Genomic DNA, 22,290 nt, shown 5'->3' with positions numbered 1-22,290 from the left:
GTATTTCTTTGTTTTAATGTGCCACTTTATGTTTTAATGTCAGATATGCATTTAATGATGTCAGTTTGAGGTTGTCTTTTTTCCAACTTTACTGTCTTTGTACACTATTTTTTTCTTCCTATATTGGAAAGTGCTTGCACAAATGAGGGCCATTTGAAGGCGGCGTGATTAATAGACTGCTTTAGACAGATATGTGTTCATCCAACTCGCTCGACTAATTTCACAAACTTCTGCTCCTTCTTTTCACTTAATTAATAATGATGTCATCCCAAGAGCCTTTTCTCTATGTGCAATATTTCCTGTTCATGCAGTATAGCTCTATAGCTCTATTACTCTTTTTAAAAAGTTGTGAAGTTCATTGGCTGCCATACAGGCTTTGTTGTCCTTTTTATTTAGGATTGTGTTGTCTTTCATAGTCAAAGAGGAGTTTTTATAATACAGATAAATGTGGTATGAATGAAAACACGTCTATGTAACTGCACAAATAACCGGAGACTAACTTAAAGGCTTCAACAAACAAATTATGACTGTTCTTGTGCATTTTTCTGTTTGTTTACAAATTATTAAAGCAAACCATGTGTGTTGTATATATGCGTTTAATAATGTGTGCTTATATTAGTCCAAGATAACAAAACTATGAAACCCGTAGCGTGAACCTGGGGAGGACTTGGATATTATGCAGATGCAGAAGCACGAAAAACTGCAGTTCCTCAAATGGCCACATGAGTTTTCCTCCAAAAGCCAGTAAAAAACAAAGTAAGGTCTCTGCCACATAGGCCTGGTCACTAACCTTACTGCTTACAGCTGGAAAAAATGTGAATTCGGGCCAGTTGGTAAGTGTTTGCAGGAGGTTGCTTGCTGTTGCTAGGTGAAATTAGTCACAAAGAAAGATATGATGCTGCAGCAAAAACCTCCTTGCAATTGCTTTTGTTGCTAGCAGATTGCCCTGACAGTCAGTACTTTGTATTGAACTCTCGCCAACTACTCACTAAGAGGTTGCAAAACTGTGAAACTTGCAATGCAAACCTTTGGAAACATGATGGTTTCAGCAGTGGGACACAATTGTTGTTTTTGTTTGTGGTTTGAGCGTTTGACGTTTCACTACCCTCGTCTGATAGCCTTTTTGCAAAAAAGTGGGCGATCTACTTCACTAATTAATCCTTCACAGGTGGCATACTTGGTCAAAACTGGAGCCTCCCAGCAAGTTTCCTGGTTTGAACCCTGGTGGGTTCACTTCTGTGTGCTTTCCATGGATACTCTAGCTTCCTAACACAGTCCAGTGCATGTCAGGTTAGCTGGTGATTCTAAATTGGCCATAAATATGCTCTAGATAGTGGTTCCCAAACTTTATTGCTAGGCCACCTTTTGTTTTACAAGAAAAATGTTCACATCTTTTTTCACATCACGCTGTGCGCCACGTTATTGTTTACATGAGATGAATTGCAGAATCGCAGTTACTGTCCCTCCATTTACAAAGGCAGAGGCGTCACAGTGTAATTGTTTTACGTGTAGTTGTTTTTTTCCTGTGCTATAATATTCAACATTGCAATAATTACAATACCTTTTTCAAAAAAATGCCTCTCTGTGCAAAATAGGTTTAAAAACATAAACAGCTGTGGGATCCTGTTTGTCCGTGATTTGAACCGAGGGAACAAATCGTGGCAGGATCAGCCTGATGTTATTTGTATCCAGCTGTAACTTTACTGTATAAAGAGCTAACATCTCCAAAATGTCAGGAGTAGTTAGTCATTACAACAAGTGTTTGTGAACTAAAAATCAAGAATGTGGGATACTGTTTGTCCGTGATATGAAGAGCCCAGCGCTGCTCCCGAGGAAGGGAAAACCAATTCTGCAGGGAGACCTACCTCGGCACTTGTGCAGGTGAAGCCAAAGGGAAGATTTGCTTCACCATATTTTCTAGTCTTTGGCTTAGAATGAAGTTGGTTTGGAAACATATTCAGTGATGCTTCATCTCCTGCTTTGCGTTTGTGTGGGCGCCCCGTACTAGTAGTGTCCAAGCGTTGTTGTTTTTTTTCCCCTTTTCATACCCCCCCCCCTTTGCAATGGCTCTGCGCCATACCCCCCCAGGGGGGTAGGCCCCACACTTTGGGAAGGTCTGCTCTAGATAAAGTAAGTAGAGTAAGATTCTGCATTCAAAAATGAGTCCAAAGGGCTCTCTTACAATAATCTACAGTGAAAAAAGAATCTATGCAGTCCTGGAAGTGTTTCCATAGGAATTCTGGGGGTAAATAACAGTTAAGTGCACTTAATAAAATCTACTTGATCATCTGGAAGTGTGACCACCTCTATAAAAGCAAAAGGTTTTAGCAGTTTACTGATGTGCAGCATTTAGGTGCTGACCATGCAATGCTCAGTGAAATTATAAAAAATAAAATAAAATTTCAAATTCAAATTCAAATTTTATTTGTCACGTACACAGTCATACACAGTACGATATGCAGTGAAATGCTTGGACAACTGCTCGTGACCTAAAAAAAAAAAAAGGCTATGAATAAGATAGGAAATAAATATGAAAAATTAAAAAGGGTAAATTTAACTAGGAGGGAATAAAATATAAATTAAGGTTAAAAATGAAATAACTGTACAACACAAATTAGAATGAAGGGTAAATTTAACTGGGAAAGAATAAGATAAAATATATAAATTAAAGTTGAAAATAAAATAACTGTACAACAACAACATAAGAGCTACATTCAGACTCTACAGGCCTCAGTTAGTGTGAGAAGTCAACGTGCATTACAGAATAATTAGAAAAATACCGAGTATGTTTTTTCTTTTATTCACTTCATTTCCTTTCCTTTCATTTACAGTACACTGTTACTCACAATAACAGTCAACTCAAGCTACCTTCCAGGCATTGAGTTGACTGTGAACTCCTCGGTACACCAAGCTATCCTAGAGTCAAATGTGAGGCCTTCTGTCAGACAGATCAAGCTTGGCCTAAAAATTGGATCATGCAACAGGATGATGATGCCAAGCAAATCAGTGAATCTACAGTAGAATGGTCCAGTCAGAATACAGACCTCACCCTGACTGAAATGCTGGGGGCTTGGCCTTAAGAGAGCTGTGCATAGATGAATGCCTGCAAAATCACAGAACTGAAGCAATTAATGAAGAAGAGTTGGTCAACATTCCTACAAAACAACCTGAGAGGTTGATAAAGTCATACAGAAAATGTTTACTTCAAGGTTATTGCCGGTAAAGGTCGTTCTATGAGAAAAGATGAGTTGGGCATAAGAACCATCTCAGCATTGTTATAACCAGGTGTGTCCTGGCACACCAACAGACACCTTGTGCATATCTCTAAGACAAAAAAAACAGATTTGGATCCACTGAGAATTACAATGTGGTTGGTTTCGCTTTATAATAATTTCAAAGAACACACAAAAATACCAGTACCCCAACCTGCCTTTGCATTCCTGGTCACTGACACCATCAACAAAAAGCACTGAGCCTCATTACTTTTATGACACATGTATTAATACCTTTTGCTCCCATCATGTCCTGGTCCATCTGAAACCCTCTTGAAATTCATAGCGGAGTGAGCAGGCCATGCATTTTGTACAATACCAGAACAAAACCTAATGGTCACAATAGTGCACACACAAATGGGCAGATGGCAAATAGCAGTGGTTTCCACTTTCTTCAACACCCATCCATTTGCATTTAGATGGAAAAACGAACAAGGTTATTTGGACAACTGTGGCCCAAATTGAGGAGCAATGGTCAAATGTTTGGCCATTAAGCAATTTAATCCTGTTCCCTCTGTGTCCTTTATCAGGTTAATTAATTCAGATAGCTGCTTGAATGATTCCGACCATCATCAACAGCCACTGGTGTTCAAAAAGGTGATATGGTGTATACTGTAATGTGGTAAACCAACAGTCAGAAGGATATATCCTTGTGCTATTGAGCCCTATAGTGCTAATTCCAACAATGCAAAATAACCAAGTACACTCATGAATCATTCCTTTGTTGTTGTTGGTATTTTTCTGAAGAAAAAAACAAAACAAACAAAAAAACATGCAGAGAACTTCAGGGTTTTATCTGTGCTGAAATATGGGATCTGAGTTGTCTGGAAGGACAAAGGATTTCAAGCTGCTGAATCACCACTGTGATCCAATCAGAAGCCACAGCAGCGTGAGGGACAAACGCTGCTCTGATTGATTGATGTGCCAAACAAAGAACGGACAGAAGGCAAGCAAGCAAGAACCAAAGGAAAAAACCCATAGCCTTATCCTCACCATCCACTTTAGACAACTTTTGAATTTTTATAGCGCTCTTTGGTGTTTACCCTTCCACTGTGTCTCCTCCATTTTATTGTACGAGTCTCTCTCAATCTGTGTGTTCTAGTCTTTTAACTTATTTACTTTTCTTCCCCTTCTTCCTACCTGATGATTTTTTCCAATATTGCAGATTCACAATTGGCACTCCTTGGTTTTATTCAGGGCCCATTTTTATAAGATCTTCATGAAATACTTTGAGTTTATATTCTTTGATTTATACTAAAAACGTTTTTATTTAATTTTCTTGAATTTCCAGTTTTCTCTTACTTTAACTTAGTCTGTTCGTCACTTTGTCAAAACACTAAAACTCTCAAACTCATCAGAACTGAATTTCATCTCCTCCGTCTATCATCTCATATTTGCATCCAACACTCTTAAATTTCAATCATTCTACACTTTAAACTGTAATCATACCTTTATATAAGCTCCAACTGTGCAACACATACTCATAGCTGGCAGATGAGTGAATGCATTAGATTGTTAAGTAGAATATTTACCTAACCATAAAGAGGAAATACTCAAATAATAAATGCGGCTGACCAGCCACAGGGGTGGAAATAGAAGCTATTATCTTTGCTGCTATTATACCAATAGGATCCAACCTGAGCAGAAATTGGACAATTCATGTAATCTATGGTTCACTACGAGAGTTCTCACCTCCCGGGAGAAATGAATGGATGTGGGCACCATGTAAATGCAGAGAGTTAATAGAGTAGGGTGCTTAAGGAGCCTGTGTAAACACCGTGCCATTCACTGGTGACCATAGCACCATGGGAGTTTGAAGATGAATGCAGCTAACAGGCTGCGGCTGTTCCCACTGCAAAGCACACACACATACGACTTTCTCGTAGGCGGCTGCTATCGATCCCTCCGACATACTGCTTCGCTGTTGCTTAAATGAGAGCAGTCAGTAGCAGAGCTGTGTGTGAGATAGCCTCTAGTGATAGTTGGTGAATGGGGGTGGAGGGGATGGGTGGGAGGAAATTGTATAACTATAACATAAAAAGTAACAATAACCTGGAAAGGATGTGCATTCTGCAGATAAATACAATCTAAGTTTTTTTGTGTTAATTTTATGAGTTTGACAGACAATCGAGCATTCGTCTGAGATTCTTACAGTCACAAGAGAGTGCCTTAAGTGTTTTAATCCTTTGTGTTTTAAATCATAATAAAAGGAAAAAGAAAAGCATTCAAAGTATATGAAAAGTGCTGCATACACTGTATAAATACAATTCAGTTGTATTTATACAGCGCCAAATCACAACAACAGTCGCTTCAAGGTGCTTTATATTGTAAGGTAGACCCCTACAATAATGCATACAGAGAAAAACCCAACAATCATATGACCCCCTATGAGCAAGCACTCATAGGGGGTCATGGCGACAGTGGGAAGGAAAAACTCCCTTTTAACAGGAAGAAACCTCCAGCAGAACCAGGCTCAGGGAGGGGCGGGGCCATCTGCTGCGACCGGTTGGGGTGAGAGAAGGAAGACAGGATCAAAGACATGCTGTGGAAGAGAGACAGAGGTTAATAACAAGTATGAATCACTGCAGAGAGGTCTGTTAACACATAGTGAATGAGAAAGGTGACTGAAGGTGGCTGAATTTACTTGACTGAAGGCTTCTGCATAGGACACATCCATGTTTCCTTGACTCCCTCTAGAAGGGAAGAACCTCAGATCTCTTCATTGACTTAGTTTCACAGATTTGACCTGGCTTTCAATCCTTACTGTGTGATATGTATTGGCATTTATGCAGCATAAACTTTATAGTATATAAATAAATGACTTTATCGGGGAATACATAAATGACTAATTAAGAAATAACAAATGACTCTGCTAATCAAATGTGGTTCGTATCATTTACAGGGCTCTCCTTTGATCCAAAATGACTGTCTCCGTAGGAACTGTGTGGTGTGTCTTACCTTCTTGTGGTCTGCGCTGATGTGCTGCTGTTCATTGCATTTACATGAACCTCATTATTTCCTTTCTGTCACATAAGACATTTCTCATTGTGAATCCTACACAGGATCCACAGAATGATCCCTTTCGTGATTTTATAACCCACAAATTAAGCAGTGAATGATTATGAAGTGGCTACCTGCAGATGATAATAATCCATAACTCGGATGTGATTAGAGTAATTTCCTAATGGGCTCGGCAAAGCACCGGCGGACCACAGATGGATTAGTTGTATACCTCAAATGATCCCAGACCTCATCACCTTGGTCAATTTTACCCACCAAGAAAAGTTAGAGGGCCGCTGAGCTGCGCATCAGAGATGAGGACTCTGTCCAGAAAATGATTATGATAATTACCGTCATAACGATAATAACAACAGTTATGGGAGTTCTTGCAAACTCCCTCCTCAAATATCATGGAAACATCCTCGTTAGGGTAGACCAAAGGAAGCCTTATGTTTATCAGAGTAGCTGCAGGGTTTTACAACAAATAAGAGCAGCCATTGCTATAAATGTCACAATGCATCCAAATGGCCACGGTTTCATGAGTGACTTTAACATACTTGTCAAACACAGTCATCAGACCCTGAAGAGAACAAAGTGAAAACAAGACACAAAATCTGCAAATTCATTCCAAATCCCTCCAAAATTGACCATAATTAGATGTTTGTTGAATGTAACTGCCTAAATTATATTGTGATATTGCACATAACTATCTTCCAAGCTCTTAAAAAGTCCTGTTTCTTTGCTCCAGTGTTCAATTAAATACAAAGCTTACTGCCTCACAGATATCCTGCCTGCATTGTCTTATTGACAACAGCCTTCATTAATCACACACCATACACACCATTCATTCTCCATCTGCTACCGAGATAACAATGGCACTAGTTTTGCTGAAGTCACACACGCTGGATGCTCACAATTCTCAGTCATTCTTTACCTCCTTCCCTTCTGTTTTCTCCTTCATTTTTTTCACACATTCTAGGCAAACTCAGAGTTTTTCCCTCCCTCAACCTGGACTTTAACTCGTGAAGCACAGCAGATACTCCAGACTTCAGACAGTACAGGTCACAGAGCAGATCAATGTGCAGAACACCAGAGGCCGGGCCCTCTCCAGAGTCCGAGCTCGGCTCTCGTGTCCATTTGATCAAATGCCAGCAGAAAAAAGTAACGCCTTTCTTTTCATGCAACCAAAATGAAAGCACTCCGGATTTTTTAAAACTACTCACAGTTTATTTGCAGTCAGAACAGCTCAGTGTTCAACAGCCCTGTTACTTAAAGGTTGCACTCGAGCTGCGCTGCAACAGTACAGCAATTCCATGAATGATTAAATGTCCAGAATTAAAGCTGCTTGAAACTGTTGAACAGTTTAAGACAGCTCCCGTGTAAATGAATGGTCATATGCAGATGCAGTTTTAATAAGCATGTAAATATGAGATGGATATGTTTTTAAGGTTTGTAAATGTGTACACAAACTTTAAAACTATTTTTTTTTTAAAACTTAAGGTAATACGTGCGAGAAACAGAGGAGGAGACTTCCAGCAGGCATTTGGTGTTCGATCGGTCTCCTATAACTAAAGTTGTGCTCTCATCTGTGACCCAAACAGGTTCCAGTTTTGATATTCTCTGAAATACCAAATGGGTTGCAGTGCTGGGCTGTGAACACAGGTCCCGCTAAAGGGTGTTAGGTGATGGCATGGAGTCTGCTTCTGACAATTTGGTCTATATGCATTTTGTAGGAGTCTTGCAGCTCCTCACACTAAGCAGCAGATATTGGTTCTGCGGTGTGATTCATGCCCTTCTACAAGCTTTTGCAGCTCTCCATGTGTAACAGCCCGTCTCCTGGAGCCTCTTAATACTGTGCTGTGAGACACAGCAAACTTTCTTGCAATGGCACCCATGAATGCACCATCCTGGAGAAGTGAAACTGCTTGTTCAACCTGAATGGGCTGCAAGTATCGACTCAGGTAACAACAGGTACCTGAAACATGTAACTGTTTCATTCTGCTTCGCTGTGAAGTTGTACCTGGACTGAAACAGAGGTTTTCTGTCTACAAGAGGCCAAACTGTAAATAACAGTGTATGGTTTTTAGTATATTGTAATAACATTTTCTGGACATTTTTAAGTTAAACATGAAAACCCATATTACTGTTTATATAATCAAAAATTAATGAATTTATTAAAATTAATATTGTAGTTATATACCCATTTACTAGTATTGTGGCATTTTTTATGGGTGGTATATCATTTCATTACATAAAATATAGATTATATAAAATTACATTATAACACCCTATATATGTTATACCTGATTATTTGCACTGCAGCAGTGTTTGACCATATTAGGTAATTTACCCATTATGGTTTTACCCATTTAACAAGAAATACACACAAAAATACACAAAGTTTTTGAGTAAATTAAAGCTAAAAAAAACTGAAGAATGGAAATATCAACCAACTATTAAAAAAAAGACTTCAGTGCTTTCTTCAAAGCATTAAACATGCTTTAAATACAGCTATACTAACTGTATGATATATAAATAATAGCCATAGCTAACGTGACACCTATTCTCCAATCCACATTTTGAAGTGTGTGTTAACCTTTTGGAAACCTCCCTGTTGGTTTTTTTTTGGAGAGAGAAGTGGCCATGTTTAGTCCAGAACCTGGTGTGCAAGATAGCAAGCTACATCCATCCTCTCTGGGTTCTAACTGGTGCTAAGTAACATGCTAATAACAACCATAATATACGAGAAAATACCAGAAGTTTCTCACCAAAACTCAAAGGACAAAGACCCTCTGTATCTCTCAGCAAGACATATTTATTGTTTTCACTTACTTCCATTAAAAGGCTCCAAAAGGCACCAACAGCACAAACATCCATGAGAGGTCCAATTAGCAGTAGGAAGCCTAGCAAACAGCGCTCAGCTACAGCTGGCTGATCAACAAACCTGCCAGTCAACGTGTTCTAACTTTAAGCCTTAACAAAATTCACAAGGTTGAGATATTTAAAAATACCTATGCTTGCTTCACTTTTCGGATCCCTTCACCTTGACAAGCTACACCTGTCCTCCATGTACAGTGTATGGGTTATCCTCAGTGGCCATTCAAGAGATCTTAGGCTTCACTTTTATATCATCAAAGGTTTAGCTTGAGCCTTAGCCAAAATTAACCTCGAGGCTATGTAAGGGCTATTTGATCAAGAAGCGGAGTGAGTGTGAGTGCTCCATCACATGGGCTGACCTGAACGATCACCAGACCTGTACCCGTGAATGGCGTAGTGAAGGAAAAGAAAAAAGTCCTCAGCACATGTAATTTAAACCTAACGTGTGATAGGTTACATTGATAAGCGTTACTTGTGCCGGTCTGAGTGTGGTTTCTGCCAGCAACACCGTAGCACGTGACACCCCCTCTTCACTTTGTGCGAGGATGGGGCTGAGGTGGGATGTGAAGCTTCCCACTGTGTGAACATGATGAAACGAGGATGTTCACAAGCCATCAATGAGATGCTGCTAATCTGACTGTATCCTGCTGGGAAGCGTCTGACAGAGGGAACCACCAGCAGAGACCATCACTTGTTTACAAAGAGGTTTATGTGTATTGCGCGCGTGTTCACTGTGCAGGTTTATCTTTAAATAAACGCTGTTGGTTGTTGTTTGTGGCTTAAGAGACTATGATGCAGTAGACTTAGTGAATGGTTTAAAAACACCTCCTCTGTCTAACACTTTAACATATTTAGATTCATTTTACGCCAGGTTGCATGCAAGCTGAAACATGCAGACAGAGTCTTAAGCTGGGCATACACTGTGCGATTTTTGGCCCATTTTGAGCCGATTTTTCAGTCGTGTGACCGTTTTGGCGATCAGCCCGATTTGGGTATTCATCGTGCATCGTCGTGCATCACGTGGTCGTGAGCAGTGTTGCCAACTCCTCAGTAAGGAAAATCGCTATTGGCTGTCCCAAAAATCGCTAGAAGTCGCTAAATGATGTCATCGCCTAATTTGCATAATAGGTCATGCTAATGTAATTTTTTTTAGAAAAAAAAAGTCGCTAAGTTTTCAACACTGGTTGTGAGGATTTCAAACCTGCTTGAAATCCTCCCGACCAAGCGATTGATGATCGGGAGCTGGTCGTGAGGTGTTAATTGATTCTCGTTACCCCACGTATACTACACGATGCACGACGCACGATGAAGGCCAAAATCAGGCCGTGACACCATCACCGTCCTGAGGGTGTCACCGCAGCTTGTCACACTGCACACGCGCAAGCACATAAATGTCGGTGAAAAAGACGGAGTAGCACGGCAGTGCAGCGTGTGATCTGGACACAAGCGATGGAGGCACTTGTAGAACTTTGGAAAGGTCGTATAGTGTGAGACCCTGCATCGTGACCTACGAACTTCTAACCTCTGCGAGTCAATCGTACAGTTTGAGCAGGAGCTGAATCGCACAGTGTTTGCCCAGCTTTAATCTGGGCAACTAGGCTGAAGCGTCTCAGAGGAAACAGGAGGGGCACAAAGTAAGCACACAAAAGAAAGAAAAATGGTCTGCAGCTTTCTCAGCTGTCACATGCTTCTATAGTAGGTGGCTTGTTCACGAGATCATGTAACAAATTCATCAGTTAACAGTATTGATCCCGCAGTGGACACAACCCCGAGCCTAGGATCCTCCAATGGATCTCTGGGTCCTCAGATATGCCAGGATTTACATGAGAACAGGTAATAATATTTATACCACCTTGTTGTGGGCGTTGCAGTAAACCTGTCCAGCTGTGCAGTGACATTTGTACTTGTGCTGCTGATTTTGTGGACTTGCATGGTGCCACCCCAGTAATATGAGGTAGATGAGCAGCTTGTCTCATGAGGCGAACTGTCCTAGATTTAAAAAACAGTGTATGACCTTGATTTCTACTGTAGAGAAACCTACAGAGCTCTGATTTATTTCCTTAAGCCTGGAGGAAAAGCAGCACCCTGTGTTTGAGCACTGTGATCTGGTGCAGCCTACTTTAACTCAGAGTTTGAGATAGCACCTTACAGCCATTGACACTAACAATACCAATGCTGTATTCTGCTTGAGCCTTAAATTTCACATATAAATCTGACGAGCTCTTTAGCTCGTTAGATACCTGCTCATAGATTACGCATGCAGCCATTAGCCAATCTAGCCTTCCTGGACTGTTTTTCATCACCTTATCTGTGCCTGTAACAATACACCTACCCACACATCCAGCATGTTTTAGATAAAATGGTGGAAGCTCAGCCTTCAGGCTGTTTGATGACTGAAAAGCTACATACAGGCAACATATGTAGGCATGTAAAAGAAATGCAAACAGACAGTTTACACCACACTGGCAGGGGAGTCATGAAATGAACATAATATATATGAAAATCAAAAGACCTTGGATTTATAGGAAATCAGTTTTTTAAAACGTATACATGTTAATACTCACTGTATGTTTGACTGTGTTTCATTAAGATAGACCCAGTCGTTAAGGAGATAGGGCACATATAGACATATATATACTATGATCATTATAGTAACATACCTGTACTCATTTAAAAGTCACAGTTCTGATACATAGAGTAAAATATAATTAGCCATGCTAAAAGCTTCTATTTGACAGAGATGTTTATTTAATTATTGTTTGTTTATTTTAATCGGGGGGGTTGTTGGGTAGACTGGTACCACTGTTCTGAGGAGTGTCAAACAATGCCAGCCGGTCCAGGCTGCTGGTGTGTCTCAGTATGTCCTTGAGCATCAGGCCGTAACTGTAACTCCTCATTTTTCACTGAAAAGGGTTACTGGCGTGAAAGACAATCTCATACCAACCATAACAAACACGTTGTGAGAGCCTAAACGTGACCGAGAATGAAAGTGAAAATAAAAAGAGAGTAAAAAATAAGAGAAATGATCATTTTTGTCATCACAACCCCATAGGCTTTATACAAACGATGGACATTGCCATTGTGATCGGCTGCAGACTTGGTTCCTTCTGGAGCCCAAAGTTACATATGCAGAGTTATTACCTAGTGTGGTTAGTTTTGGTGCCTCTTTAAAAAATAGCGCACAATGGGTTTTTTAATCTCGCCCTTCTTCTGGATTTTTCTAAGGCTTAAACTTGATTGGAGTGCTTGACTGGCAGGTTTGTTGATCAGCCAGCTGTAGCTGAAAGCTGTTTGCTCCCCTCTGCTAATTAGACCTCTCAAGCATGTTTGTGCTATTGGTGTGTTTTGGAGTGTTTCAATGGAAGCGTCTGACAAACAGAGATGCAGAGCATTCAACAAATTTGTGCTTCAGTTTTGGTAAGTGAAGTTTTAGCATATTAATAGCATGCTACTTAGCACCATTTAGCTGATACGTGTCTCTGTGCACTTAATGTGCAAAGTTTATGAATCCTTGTTAACCAGGTTTGCTAATTTTAATCAGTATAAGGTGACTTCTGGCTAAAAGCCACTGGGTGACATCAGGGTGGCTACATCCATCTTTTATATTGTCTGTGCTTCCAGTTTTTAGACTGACTCATCTGAGCCCTGCTTTAGATTTTAAAAAAAAAATAGTCAATGTATTCTTTTCCTCAGACTTTCTGTGAAACTTGAAGTAAATCTTTGTCATACCGTACAAGTAATGGAGCTAAAATGGAGGTTTCTCATTTTATGGCTCAAAGCCACGCAGTTCAGCTTATTATGCTAATATGGCTGAGATCTGAAAATAGAATTTGTGAAAATTACACAATAACTTGACAACTCTGCGGGGGGTCATCTGAAATTTGGGACCCGAAAACGAGGTTATGTGCCACAAAAAATTCAGCGTATGGGTGTAGAGGCATTTCAGAAAGAGGCACAGCCAGACTGCATGAATTGCCAGATGAAAAGTGCTGCATTTGATTCCAGGGATGTGAAAACCAGGCTAACTGCTAACCTAATTAATATTGTTTCCCTCCTGTGATTTGCCAAATCAGAGAGTGCTAATTTCACCCAGCACTGCACACACACTACCTAAAGTCTAGAAAAGGGTGTCCTTGCTTCTTGGTAACCACAGCTACGTGGTGCTTATGTGTTGCTCTGGGTGATGTTTGATGCTTTCAGCTTAAAAGAAGAAATACGAGATGAGGGTCCGTGATAGGTGTGTATGTTCTTATTTGATCAGTTAATTTTAGTGCCTCAAGGATTCAGAGACTTTAAAGATTATCATTATTATAATTATTATTATTGAATTGTGGGTTTACTTCTGAATCTTTTGCTGAGATGGTAAAATAAAAATAACAGACAGTAAATATTAATAATAATCCCCAAATTCCTAAGTTTTGTCATTTTCTGTGGCTGTTCAGGTTGCATTGAATGACATAAAATCCCCAAATGTTACAAAGCCACAAAAGCATGTAGAGATTTTCCACATGACATGATCAGTGTGGCCAACTTAGCAACTTTGTCGCTATATTTATATTTATAAGTCGCTAAAACCCCCTTAGCGACTTTTTTTCTAAAAAGCCACTAGCGACGTGGGGCAATCGTGGCTCAACAGTTGGCAGTTCGTCTTGTAATCAGAAGGTTGCAAGTTCGAGCCCCGGCTCCGACAGTCTCGGTTGTTGTGTCCTTGGGCAAGACGCTTCACCCGTTGCCTACTGGTGGTGGTCAGGGCCGGTGGCGCCAGTGTCCGGCAGCCTCGTCTCTGTCAGTGCGCCCCAGGGTGGCTGTGGCTACAATGTAGCTGCCATCACCAGTGTGTGAATGTGTGTGTGAATGGGTGGATGACTGAATGTAGTGTAAAGTGCTTTGGGGTCCTTAGGGACTGAGTAAAGCGCTATACAAATACAGGCCATTTACCATTTTTAGCGACAAATTGTAGTTAGAGACTTATTTATGACGACTTTTTGACGCGAAACCGCGTATCGTTCTTACTCTCAACAAGCAGCGGGTGCTGCCGTGGGCACCTCGCCTGTGCCAAAGCGCTCACGGGCGGAGGATAATCCTCCCCCAGCTGCTATCAGGGCAGGAGATGTTCACACCTATGCGTCCAAACTGCAAATGAATCGCCCATGAGCGAAGCCGCCGCTCCCGCACTGACTGTAACGCAGTTCTTCTTTTACTGTTATGCTGTTTTGTGGATCACAAGGTTTAAAACTACTTATAAACACACACACACAAAGTAACTCCACCAGAGTGCCTATTTCGGGTCACTTTTGCTGGTCCAAGCCTGGATAAAGGAGCAGGGTTGGAATTGTGACATTAAAAAAACAATAATTGCTAAAAGAAATTTAATTTGTAGTTCTAAATAAATTCTAAATGCATTTAGGACCTTTTTTACTCACTGTTCTGCCTTTTATAACTTAAACTGGATATTGTGGACATAAATGATTGTTTTTCTCTTTGTATTAGCTAGCTAGCTAGCTAGCAGACAGTTAGCTAGCAGAGATTGTTATGGGTGCTGATGAAATATCTTTTGGTTTTTTTTTTAATGTTTTAAGCCCAGTCCTTTGCTCGGTGGTCCCTCCCCTCTGCTATAGCCAATATGATAATGATTACTAATTACTAAGCGCAACAGTTCTATTCTCTGCTTTTTGACAGTTACAAATACACCATGTGGGTACTCATGATCAGTGTTGGTCAAGTTACTTGAAAAAATTAATTAGTTGCTAATTACTGATTATTTCTCCAAGAAAGTAATCCTGTTACTTTACTGGTTGTTATTTTCAAAAGTAATTGGTTACCTTATTACTTAGTCACTTTTTAAAAACATGATGCACAACCTGAATACGTAATAAAGCAATAAACCTTTCAGCCCATTTCTATTTTTCTGCATAATCCATCCTATAAAATGTAATCAAATGCAAAAGTCTCTTTTTTAAAACTTGTTTTATTGGTTTTAATCTTTTAACTTTATGCGCATTGCATCAGCAAAAATTAAATTAAATGCAACAGTCTGTGACCGGAAGTAATTTGTTTAACATTTAAACCTATTTCCTACATATTCCAGCATATAAAATAAAATAATGTTTTGTGTTTACCCTCACTCTTTCAAATAGATGCAAGTAAAACACAGCAGAAAATGAATAAAATGAAAGATTCAGCAGCTCATAAATCTATCGTCACCTGTTTAGCAGGAGTTTTGCCCGGTGCCCCAGCGGTCACTCTGTGAATGTCACAATTCTGTGGCAGCGTGGTCAGTGCTTGTTCAGATTTGAAGTTTAATTTTTCGCTGTAGAAAGAAGTTTTCCTCCCACGCAGAGTGTACAACGAACACTAATGGTTTTGTCACTTTTTACAGAATCAAATTTAAAGTAATTTAAAGAAAGTAACGTCCAAGCTTTAAACGCTTCATGGTCGTACTCTCTCCTGCACTCCATACCATCCATTGTTGATCTGCACACGTCTGTTTGCTGCCACAGACGTCGCACACTCAAAAGTCATTGTCATGAGACACTCACAAATAAAATCATGGTGGTTTAGTAACGCAGTAATGGAGCATGCTTACAGGAAAGTAACAGTGATCTAGTTACTTTTTTACAATAGTAATCCCTTACTTGTTACTTGAAAAACATAATCAGATTACTGCCCATCTCTGCTCATGATGTGCTGCATGCTGCCTTGCTTGTTGGTGTGAATGCACTTATTCAGTTTCATTGAAAACAGAAAACCTTTTTTTCAGCAATATTTTCTCACAAACTTTTTAGCATTTTAGCACGAAGACACTGCTTCAGTCTGTACCTCCTGCTGAGCTTAGATGCTAATCTGCTTCACGTGCTGCAGACAGTGGTTAGAATATTGTCATTAGTGGAGTTGATGCATCTCTGCTGGAAAACTAGGCGATAAAACAGTTTCTAAAATACTACAGTCATCTTTTCTGCAGTATGTTACAAGTTCATACTGGTGTGTATCAGATAGTATCTGTTGGTCAGTATCAGCTGCAGATATATCAGTCAGGCTTCAGTATTTATTCTCTGGATTATGAGGAGCTGTAAAGAGCTGAGATCAAAGAGATATGATCGTTACTATCCCAACTGTCACCTCTATATTAATGCTATATTGTAAGATTGTATCAAAAATATTTGGCAGTGGTTCCACATGTAAAGCATAAATCTTGAAACTACAGAGTGGGAAACAAATGAAAGACTTTGTAAACCCCACTGCTGCTGTGTTTTGTTTTACAGGTTTTATTTCCTGTTACTTTTTTGTTGACTTGTCCAGATACGTTACCAGAAAATAACACTGCAAGCTCCACCATTCAACTCTGCTATCTTTTTTAATTCACTTTCTGTGGAGCAGCTCCTGGCTGTATACCTGATGATATCACATTTTTGAGTCCTCGCTCTGTGGCTTCTGGCTTTGGGAGAATCATTCACAATCGCATGTATTGATTTGAGTGTAAGAAATTCTTAAATACATGCCTCTCACTGGATTTATGGGTTGCCTGATAAAAGACTGTTGACCTTAACTGGTATGTACTGCAGTAAAAGAGAAACTGTGAAAAAGAGGAGCCTCTTGTGGGAATTGGTGTGATGTGAATTTTCAGCTGTCCTGCAAACCCCTACGAGAAAAATGCTTTAGAAAAAATTCAGATGTTTTGATGGTAAATGGTAAAAAGATCGCCCCGTTAAGGTCAAACCTCTTTGTGTTCTCTCTATAAGTCTGGGGAGGCTTCAGAACAATTAAAATCTGGCGTGACAGTTCGGAGCAAGCTGCAACAGATTCAGGAGAAAAACAGTACACTCATGAATTATTCAAAACGATTGTCTTTCAAGCGTAAAAAAGTAAAGTCTGCCAAGAATCTTTTTCTACTGACAATGTTTGAGTCAATTACAAAACACAAGTGTGAACGTGCAGAAAGCAGTTGACAGATACAATCAGATATGTACAGTCTGAGAGTGTAACCGCATAATAAACTTGTTCAGCCAAACAATCGTTTTGGGTAAACGATGGTTTGTTTTGAGTCTTCAGACACAGACGAGCTGCTGTAATTATAATCCTGTTCCTTTTCTGAAATGAAGTGAGTAAAAAAAACAAAATCAATGGCTGTCTCAATAGAGAGATGAAAATGAAGGGAAAAAATCAATTGTATCGATGTAATCCGAGGCAGTAAGTGTTCCTCCGTTTGTTTGTCGGATAAGCGCTGAATGAAATCTTTAAAGCTCAAACAGCATGGTTGAAGTGAGACTTTCATCATCCGACAGAAATTTCATCAATAAATTGCATCAACCAAACGTCTAATGGAGCGACTCCTGGCCACAGTGGTCGGCAAACACGTTGACCGTGTTGTCATAATCTCTTCCAACAACGCTGAGATCTGCCGCACACTTTGATGCGCATCCAGATTTATCATGTGTTCATAAATTTATTGGAGCACTAAATGTAGCTCAGTCAGACAGCAGTCGATCTGGATAAGACTTCCTAAAACCCACAGCAGCCATCTGTCTCGGGAAACGTGCGATCCTTCTGAAATAACATTTTATAGATTTATGTCTTTATTGTGAAAAGAAAGGGTTTGCATAAAAACAGACAGACCAGGATAGTTATTTGGTACTAACAAAGACATTTTTGGGTCAATTTAAAGGTATTGAAAAATACAAGATGATGTAAGAAAACAATATATAAGTGCAACAAAGGCAACATTTGCATTCCCTTGTTCGGCTACGTTTGCCACCCTCAGACTGTAAATAAAAGATGAAAAAAGAGCCACTATGACATCACCAGGTTGGTGTTTGTTTTAAGACCATACCTGACCTGAGAAGCCAGTGGATACGGCTCAGTCGTACAGTAGCAGCTTGACAGTGAGAAAGTAGGTCTATATCATGGTTTACTTTGCTTGGATGTAATTGTTTATGGTAATGGTACCATAATTTAATAAATGTAAGACACAATCCCAGATACTGAGTCACAGGTAAGGTGTTTACTGAAGTCATTGATCAACTTCATTGATCATTTTCTAGGAGGATTCTATACAAATGGGCTTCTTTTTGCAGCCAGAGATGCTTGCAAGTTTATGGCACTTCTGCAATAGCTGCAAATATGTACTGCATACATGAATCAACTCTTTTCACTATTTGGTTGTTAAGTGATGACATATGAGCCCTGCATCCAGGTCAGAACTACTCTGTGTTTAATAAGGTTGTTGTGTTTTTAACATGTTTTCATGCTTTGTATCTTGTTCTGTTCTACAGGGTGGGCCATTTATATGGATACAGCGTAATAACATGGGAATGGTTGGTGATATTAAAGTCCTGTTTGTGGCACATTAGTATATGTGAGGGGGCAAACTCCTCAAGATGGGCGGTGACCATGGTGGCCATTTAGAAGTCGGCCATCTTGGATACAACTTTTGTTTTTTTCAATAGGATGAGGGCCATGTGACACATCAAACTTATTGGTAATGTCACAAGAAAAACAATGGTTTCATTTCCTCCTCACTATGAATTTATTTTTCTTTAGTCCGAACGTTATCCCGCATAACAAGAAATGCAAAAATAATCATACTCTCCTCAAACTGACACCATAATGGACCGAGGAGAGCGAGTGGTCTGACTTCATCTAACCCCGTGCCATCTACACCGTAATTAATGAAATCGCCTCACACAGACGCAAAAAGCCGGAGCAGCCCGTCATGCTGATTGCTTGTGAGATATTGCCAGTGGATGCAACTCATGGTCACACCAACAAACAATGATTTTACATCACAGAAGATAATTTTAAGTGTATTATGTGAGGTGAACCTTTACCTTGAGAAAAGAATTTTAATACCCAGAAAAGTGTCTCTGAAGTACCGAGGAGTACCTTTGTGGAATTTTATTTTTTCCAAGCTCAGTGTCTTGCTCTGACTCATCCTCACTCTTATTTCTTGGTTTTAAATGACCAATGTCTGCTATGTTCAGACCAGGCAAGCCAGTTATCACCTGCACTTCCCATCTCATGCTTTCCTACCAGCAGGCACCGTTGTGAGTCACTGCTGCGAGACTCTCAAACCCACAGATGGAAACACTCTAACTCAGCAGCCTTGGATTGAAGCTGGCGAGGGAAGTCCCGGTCCTGGATTAAGATCTGAGACGCCAGATTGAGATGGCCTCCAAGCTTGTTACAGTTCCCGGGATGTAATTGTGATATACGACGTCTCTTACTGACTGTCCTTGATGGTACAAGAAGGAAAGATCAGTCAGGTCATTCAAATGTTTTGTTGGTAAACACACAGTAGTGGATGTTTATTTAACTACAATCTACTGTGCCAAAAAAATAGACTAATATGCACGGATGAAAAATATGAAGCATGGTTTGTGTTGCAAGTAAAATTCACATGTTTGTAAAAGGCATTCAAGCCTGTAGGTACACATTGCACATTTCTAAGTTTATATTGGCGTATTCTGTGTTGAATCATTTTCTAATTACCAAGCTACAGTAAATGTCTCTTGAAGCTGAAATTGCAGAATCCAAGCAGTGAGGAGGGAAACTTGCTAATTGCTGCTTATTTTCAGAGTCCTGAACTGTTTCCACCGACTAATCTAAAGTCTGAGAGGCCTTAGAGCTCCACGGGGAGTTTCTCCAGGTAACTCAGCGGGATGGCCATATCGACTTCTCAGCACACAACAGAATGCTCCCATTTATCTTGATTAAGCTCGAACATCTGTACGGCCTCGGCCATCAAAGTATCATTGAACATTAGCCTTGGTTAGCCTGCTCAGCATCCACACAAAATCTTGGGGTTCTAAAAAGGGGGAAAGGGGACATAAAATACTAATCTATACGACTGCAGGATTGTCTCCATGCTCCTGATGGGCATGTGGATCAATATCATTGATTGGTCCCACTGCTCAGAGGGGAATTAGCATTTAAAAGGAACTTCAGCTGCACCTACTGGAGGGTTTCTCCATCAAAGGTGGGACATGACTAAGCTGTGACCTGTGATCTCTGTGCTTCGGGAGAAACTGTACCAAACACTATGCAGCTTTACAGCTCGGTTGCCGTGGAAACCTCTGCATTATGGATTACTGATTGTGAAATCTCAGCCATAAATACAGGCAGGGGTAGTGGCCTTTCTGCACTGCCTTTATCCCTTTGACCCCGGATAGATTGCTCTTATTTCCCGAGGTTCACGAAGCCAAGCCCTCTTGATATCAGAAAATTAGATGTCAGGCTCTCTCCTGTGAAGCAAGAGTCATAACTTTCTGTATATTGGTTTACTTGGTTTGAAACCTTTGCTGAATGCTTTCAACTCAGTTTCAGGGCTGACATCATTAGGGTTTTATTGCTTCCAAAGCGAGGATGACTTCCTGTAATAGACAGTGGTCGGCGACTTCAGAGTCTTCTTATAAGCTGGAGTTTCCCTCTTTTCCCCTCACTTTACTTGCGTTAGAGTGTGTTCAATTTCCACATTTTGTGTAAAATACTAAGAATAATAATTTTCATGCTGCCTGCATTTCTCTCAAGACAGCCTTATGAGTTCAGGGACAGCCTTGGTATTCACAAAAAGGGCATTCACACTCAAAAACCTGATGTGATTTTATTTGACATCTTGAACATTTGATATTCACAGCACAGGTTCACCTGCTGGCTGCCATGCCCTTTAATTACAGAAACACAAACAGGCAGGTAGCATCACTGTTCCTCCTTTTCACATTTATTTTTTATATAATCAAGAATTTCCTTGACTTTAAAATCTCCTTAACAGTGGAGGTCTGGCCACCCGAAACAGGGTTATAAACAGCTTATATAAAATGTCAGAGAAAACCCACAAAACTCTACAGGGTCCTTAAAAGAAAAACAACCATAAACCTTCATGTTTATGCTTTCAGACACTGCTGACATCTATTAATAGCTTACTGTCCAGATCCATCCTCACCGTCCTCAGTTTCTGTCTTCATGGCACTGGACATGGATGGTGCTTGTTCTCTGTCTGCTCCATCTACTCTGGCTGCTATTGTCTTCATCAGTTATTATGCTATAAATAGTTTTAACTACCTCCTGTATCATGCTAATTCTTCCATTCATCTTCTTCCACTTATCCAATTCAGGGTTGCAGGGGGCTGAAACGCATCCCAGCTGAGACAGGGTGACGGGCATAGTCGACCCTGAACAGGTCACCACGGGGTTAACACAGAGAAACAGACATCTTTTCACATTCACGTGCAGGTTATAAGACAACGTTTGAATTGAACGTTAAAGTACAAAGTGGTTTCAGATCCTTTTGTTTTCCTCTGGGCACACAGAGGAAATGAAGCCAGAGCAGGATCAAACCCCTTTCTTGCCCGTGTCTGCTCTACTCCCTGGCCAACAGTAGCAAGGACAAGGACTAGCATTTGAAATGGGTTTCCAAATGGAAACTTTATGCGAAAATGCAATTTTCTGATGATACTGTGATAACATTTGGCATGCACGCCTTCACATACTGAGTGAAAATGCAGGGGAAAAGAATGACATCATTCCCTTGAACATTATCTTCTGTGGCAATAAACGTTTGTGCAGGAAAGTTACAACTGCTGAGGAGCTGGCTTTTGTCCTTTTATTAAAGTTTCTTAATGACACACTATCACTGAGGACAAAGCCGTGAAACACCCTTTTTTCTAAGTCTCAACCTAATTCAAACAAAACTGTGACCTCCATGAGAGTCTTGAGTGTGGCTGTTTTAAGCCCTTTCAACAGCAGGAATATGATTAATATATACTTGAACCTTCTTAAACACTTTTTAGGCGGTATATGTTAGCGGGACAACCATATAGCCTGTATTAAAGGGTTGTTCATCTTAAGTACACTACACAATCTTTTATATAATTGCTGGCCTGGAAGTGCATACAACACAGCTTTTATGTTTGGCAGTTGAGTGTAGGTGCCGGTCTTCCAAACAACACTTCTGATGCTCTTTGATGAAAGTTGTATGGACTCTGAATTGGATAAAACTCTCAATTGAAACGTAGACACTGCTATTTTTAGAAGGAGAGTTTTATCATCCAGTGGCCTCCTGGGTACAAACAAACATGTTGAAATCAATCTGACCAACATCAAACATAGGACTAGAACAAGGATTTTGGTTTATTTTCAGCAATTTTAA

The sequence above is a fragment of the Simochromis diagramma genome, unplaced genomic scaffold, assembly GCF_900408965.1.
Source record: "Simochromis diagramma unplaced genomic scaffold, fSimDia1.1 OVJJ01000321.1, whole genome shotgun sequence".
Classification (NCBI taxonomy): Eukaryota; Metazoa; Chordata; class Actinopteri; order Cichliformes; family Cichlidae; genus Simochromis; species Simochromis diagramma.
This window is presented reverse-complemented; position numbering follows the sequence as displayed.